At 38.7% G+C, this 6,000-nt stretch overlaps 1 protein-coding gene across 3 annotated transcripts in view; it reads right to left on the minus strand.

The window, feature by feature from the left end:
- ahdc1 (AT-hook DNA binding motif containing 1) overlaps positions 1 to 5,489 on the minus strand; it is a 29,027-nt gene extending 23,538 nt beyond the window's left edge. For 2 of the 3 annotated variants that reach the window (XM_088328469.1, XM_088328468.1), the window contains exon 1: positions 5,275 to 5,488. The gene's annotated coding sequence lies outside the window, so the exon portion shown is untranslated. Of the gene's footprint in view, positions 1 to 5,274 lie in introns of all 3 variants that reach the window. The other variant, XM_088328470.1, reaches the window with a different exon arrangement.
- Between the last annotated feature and the right edge of the window lie 511 nt (positions 5,490 to 6,000).

Genomic DNA, 6,000 nt, shown 5'->3' on the forward strand with positions numbered 1-6,000 from the left:
AGGAGAGTTGAGAAGAATGCCTAACAAGCTTAACACCCCACCCCCACCAAGCTTCTTTGCTGTGACTGTTTTCAAACGCACCAGCAAAGACTTTTTCTTCTCTTTTTTTTGCGCACAATATTCAAAACACAGACACACGCGCAGACATGCTCGCAGATGCGCATGCGCGTCAGGCAAGGCCCCATCTCTCCCTCCTCTTTAATAATTGAGCCGATTCTGTCCAGCTTGTTAGGGGAGGTACACAGCCAGGATTCACACTCACTCGCTACCCCCTCTATCTATCCCTCTCTCTCCTTTTCTTTGACCTCTGCATCCCTTCCTCTTCTTCTGCCCCCCCCCCCCACTTGCCTCCCCCCGCAAAGGTGAGAGGTTGACGTTGCCCTCCCCTTCCGTCAAACTGGCTGCAACCAGCCCTTGGAAAAAGAACGCTAGAATGAAATTGAGCATGATAAAAGTCACTGTTGGTATCACTAAAATATTATTAAAGGAACAATGTGTCGTATTTAGCCACCCCTAAACCGTTGTTAATAAAACACTTACATTACAATAGAACAATATTGATTTAAATAATAAGCAAAAAACATATAAATATACAAAATCTTTCCCCGAATAATGTTAGCCGACCGGGTTCGGACGCTCGGATTTTGATTCAGTATGAGTCGATGTTGAAGTTCAATCGGGGTGGAGAAAGTGGTGAGTAATGTTGATATACTGCAACAATGCAACCAGTCAAGTTATTGTTAGTTGGTAGGTATCATCTCACGAGGCCGAATACTGAAGCAAAAATGAACATTATAGTGCATCAATGTACATACATTGGTGTTAAGCAATAACAGCCTAAGATGGATGACATGACACTAACTTTAAAGACCAGATAATTAGTTACTAGATGCCACACGATAAGATTCAATCAATCAGTTGACACGATTTTTTAGAAAGATTCTAAGCATTTATGTTCCTCAATATATACATATATACATATATACATATATATATACATATATACATATATATATATATATATATTTATTTATTTATTTTTTCCCCTCAAAAAGTAGAAGTACAACTTTGTCGTGTCTCCTCTCTACTTCATTGAAATGTCCACAAGGCACCAGAGAGCTTGGCTTGTTAGCAAGGTTCAAAGCATTTATGTTCTTTAATAAAATGTAATTGGATTTAGGATACAATTAGAAGCACAGTTGGTCGTGTTTCCTCTCTACCTCTTTGTAATGTACAAGAGACACCAGAGAGCTTAGATTGTTGGACATATTCCAAGCATTTCTGTTCCTCATCAAAATATATTTAGATTTTCTATAGAAGAAATTGCACAACTTGGTCGTTTCACCAGTCTCAGCCTCTTTATAATGTGCAGGAAGCACCGGAGAGCTCTGCCAAAATCAGTCGTTTGTGATTGTACGGGCTTCTGAACTTAAATGAATACATAACATTTTGTAAGGTCTGCTAGAACGTTTTTTCTGCATAAGTTTGTGGTAGAATGCAGCTTTTATTAGGATTGATAGCTCATCGTTTTGGATATTCAGCTATGAGAGACCTCCACTTCTGTCATTTGCCTGATATAGTTTTACCGCTAGGCCTCAGCGTTTTTATATTTTTTCTGAGTTATTATAGCTAAACCTAAGAATACACATCTTGATATGAATAAGTGATGTTATCTTTCTTTGCCAAGGTTTGTGTTGGAGTACTTATTTGGATAAAATAGAATAGGATAATCTTAATTGTCATTTATGTCAATGTAGTAAAACATTGTATGCAATAAGATTAAACATGACATTCCAGGATAAACATGTAGTCAAGACTTTAAATAAAAGACCGTCAGAATAAATAGACAAAAATATTTACAACATAGTGCTTAGAGGGAAGAACCTGTCTCTGAGCCCGTTAGTCCTTAGTTTAAGGGACCTGTAGCGCCTATAGGAGGGAAAAAGGTCAAAAGGGTGGTGGGCGGGTTGAGATGAGTCACTTATAATGTTGACTGCTCTGCTGCTGTTTCGCAAGCTGGCAATGACCTTCCAACTGGGCAGAGAAGCCAATGATCTTTTGGGTTGTGCTGATGGCTTTCCTGTCCGCTGCCATGCTCCCAGCATACCACACCGTGACGCCATATGTATGTTTGAAACAGCCCTGCTTTAAGCGCTGTGCAAAATCCCCAGAATTAAGTGCAACTTTTCTAAAACTTTTGCAAAAAAGGAATAAGCACAAAAAGGTGGAAAATATCGCCGAGCGCACATACAAGCGTGTGGCGCGGCGCTAAACAAAAGCCGGTGTTAGCCACGCTGACCCTGCCAATGAGGACAGGAGCGCTACAAGGCCGTTGCCATGACAACTGCTCTCATTCGCACAGGTAGCCGACGATGCCACTTACAAGGACGTTCGAGACTGACAAGACGGCAGTTTCCTTTTTATTCCCACCATCCGAATTATTCATCGAATGAGTGCGAGACGGACGCGGAAAAAAACAGACAGACGGACTGAGCGTTTGTCTGCATACTAACGGAAGCCGCAGCGCAGCCACGCACATCTCCGTGGGGGTCTTAAATAACAAACTGTCGCCCCCTCCAGACACTGACATCGACTTCTCTCATTATCACTTCACACCCCTGAAAAAAAAAAAAAAAACACCACCAACTATCCACCTTTTTTGCTGCTTCTTTTGCAGTAACAGCCGCACTGTTTCGCCTGCAAAATGCTACTGTTGTGTTCTTACAGCTGGGGGAGGGAATGAAGGGGGGGGGGGGGGGGGAGTCCTGATGATGAGGATGAAAGCTTGCATGCCCAAAAACTACCCAAAGTGATTGAAAGTGTGGCGCGTGTACCCACATGGCCAGGTAATGTCACGATTGCATTTTTTAAGTCAAGTCATTTTTATTTGTATAGCCCTTAATCACAAGGAGTGTCAAAGGGCTGTTTAAATTCTAATTTCTCAACCTTATTTAAAAGTAAATTCAAATTTATACGAGTATATGTACTTTTGCTGATATAAATTCACGTTTTTTAATGAATTATTGTTTTACCACTAGGATGTGCATAATGTTACTTTCCTTTTAGTTATCATTAAAATTAATAAGGTCTCCAAAATAATATTTCACTCCATTATATGCTTACAATTGAACACAATTTGACTTCATTTTTTTTTGCTCTAAGCAATATGCAAAATACCCAGAATTCACAGAACACATTGGCCAGATAATGTCATTATTGCACTATTTTCAATTGTTCCGGAGCACTTTACAACTTGGCCAGTCTACAAGCACTACTTTGTAAATATTGCCACATGTTTTTATTTATCTCAGGGATCTTAAATTCGCATACAGTTAAATGACAGTTTAAGACTCCCACCTTAATGTAAAAAATTAAATAGTGTGTACTAGTTAGTGCTTCCGAGAGGTAGAAAAAAAACATATGTTAAAAACAACAATATTCATTAAAAAAAGCAAAGATAAAGAAACTATGATATATATATACATGCATTTTTTTTAAATACTAGTAGGCTGGGAAATTTGCATTTATATTACAGAACATGAACCATCTTGCTGCTACCGATAACAAAAAAACAACTTTGCAATAGGCAGAGCAAAAAATGAGAGGAAAAATGGTGCTCATTCATAACAGAAGACAATTATACTCTAATTGTCATACTTTGCATGTTTTTTTTTTGTTGCAAATTTTGTTTGCTTTGTTTTTACTAAAGAATTACCGTATTTTCCGCACTATAGGGCGCACCCCCCAAAAATAGTTTTTGGTCCTATATCTTCCATAGATAAGGCGCACCGGATTATAAGGCGCTACAATGGGAACGTCGACAAAACAGTCAGATAGTTCAGTCAAACTTATTACCCCCTTAACATTCCGAAAGCTTGCAAAGAAGCAAATACGTGTCGTAGACACGTGCGGATGCGGTGCCCGTACGATGTCACTCAAATGCATCGTTCCAAATATCATTCGGAAGGTTAAAGTCTTGGGATTCAAGAAATGCCAACCATTCCTTAGTTTCCATTTTCTTTTTAGCTCGCAACTTTACTGTGCATATGACAATAAAGACTTGGAATTGAGTTAAATTTAAAAATAGACACTCCATTCCATCCATTATCTGCACCGCTTATCACAGAAACATCGAGTTCAGTCTGAAACAAGATACTGGGAAAATATATAGCCGGAGTAGCTCACCGAAGTCGTTTAATAATAATGTGCAACCATGGTCCTCTTATATCAGTGAGTGTAGTAAATCCAGGAGAGTAAAATATTCACAAATACAGTACAGAATAGTAAAATACTGTTTCCTCTATGCCGTAGTTCGACCTAACATGCTATTCACATTCATCTTTTTCGGCCAATTGCAGGCTTTGTTTAGCCCCTTTAGCCTGTGCCAGCCAGTAAATGATAAAAAGGATCCGCCCCCTTTACCTCCGAATAACTTTAGCCAATAGTGATCGATTCAAATGATGATTGACACATTGGTTAGCCAATTAAACGCCGGTATATAAATCCCAGCATACACCGCGGACTACTTCGCGTTCGGGGGAAAATGTAGTCGGCGGCTGCGACTTAATATTGATCCATATATAAGGCGCACTGTATTATAAGGCGCATGGTCAGCTTTTGGAAAAAAATAAGACTTTTAGGTGCGCCTTATAGTGCGGAAAATGCGGTAATGGTGGAATTGATTATTGACACAATAGAAGGAATGGAATAACGGGTATATTGAATGAAAAATGATATGGAGACAGTACAGCAACATCTAGGGGTCAAATAACACACACTGTCCCTTTAATAAAAGTGCACCCTAAGCAGATTTTGAATTCATTGATAAATGATTGATTGGCTCATTTTCACAATAATTCATGTTTTTTTAATATATCATTTTGTGCAGCAGATTTTACAAGAGATATTTAAGCACAGTGGAATGTTTTAACAGAGCTTTTCTTGTGGAAAACCCGATTCGGCCCAGCCTCATCCAGACCGTAGCTCCCAAGTAAAATAAGTTTGAGACCCCTTATTTTTCAGTTTGAAGTCTTTATTTTACTTGTTTATCCTAAAGTGCCATGTCTGATCCTAAAGTGCCATGTCTGATCTAATTGCAAACAATGTTCACCATGTTGTAACCAATGACAATAATATAATTATAAATCTAGAGAGTAAAAGGTGCATTTAAAATCATCAAACGTGCTAATGCATGCTAATTTTGAGCTAATAATTAATGCACGATATTATAAAGTATATGTAAATTGGTTATGCAAGTAAATTGCAGTTACTTACAGGGCTGATGGCGGTGCTAAAACGCTCCTTGCTGTTTCTTTTCATCAAAGAGGAGGGGGAAATCAAAGAAATAAAAAGTCCTAGTGGGTTTTGTTGATTCTGGTTCGATGACAGGGAGGTGAGAAGACAGCGGGGAGGGCGCACGCCTCGGCAGCTGCAGCCGCTCTGGCTTGCGGCTCGTAGCGTTGCTGCTGTCAGACAACATCCGGGATACAGAGATGCGCGTTTCACCTGTGGAATTGTGGGAAATGAGGTTTTCTAAGAGAAAGGGCGAATTGCTAAATTAGACATAATTTTATCGAAAATATTGCACAGTTGTTTGTGATTTAGAAAAGTTTGAGTAGTTCATACAAGAATTATATAGACATTTTGTCCTGATAATAGTTAAATAGGGCATTTGTGAGTTTGCAAAAACGCTAGGTAGCTAGCTACCTCTGTAGATTGCTAACGAGCGATTGTGGGATTTAAAATGTTCTCATCATGAAGGTGATTAAAAAATATTTTAAAGAAAATATAGCTCACCTTTACCACGATTGAGTAATTTTTATTAGTTGGTCCTTGAATATTGTAATTGTGTGCCATGAATAGTAAAGAATGGCAATTCGTGTGTTTACAAAAAAAGCGAACTAGCAAACTAGATCTATGATTGCAAATAGAGGATTATGGGAGTTGAGATTTTCAAAACACGAAGGTGCAAAACGCTGAATAATACATATTTTAAACAAC

This window comes from Urocampus carinirostris, chromosome 2 (genome assembly GCF_059441175.1).
Source record: "Urocampus carinirostris isolate Australia breed hairy pipefish chromosome 2, RoL_Ucar_1.0, whole genome shotgun sequence".
Taxonomy (NCBI): domain Eukaryota; kingdom Metazoa; phylum Chordata; class Actinopteri; order Syngnathiformes; family Syngnathidae; genus Urocampus; species Urocampus carinirostris.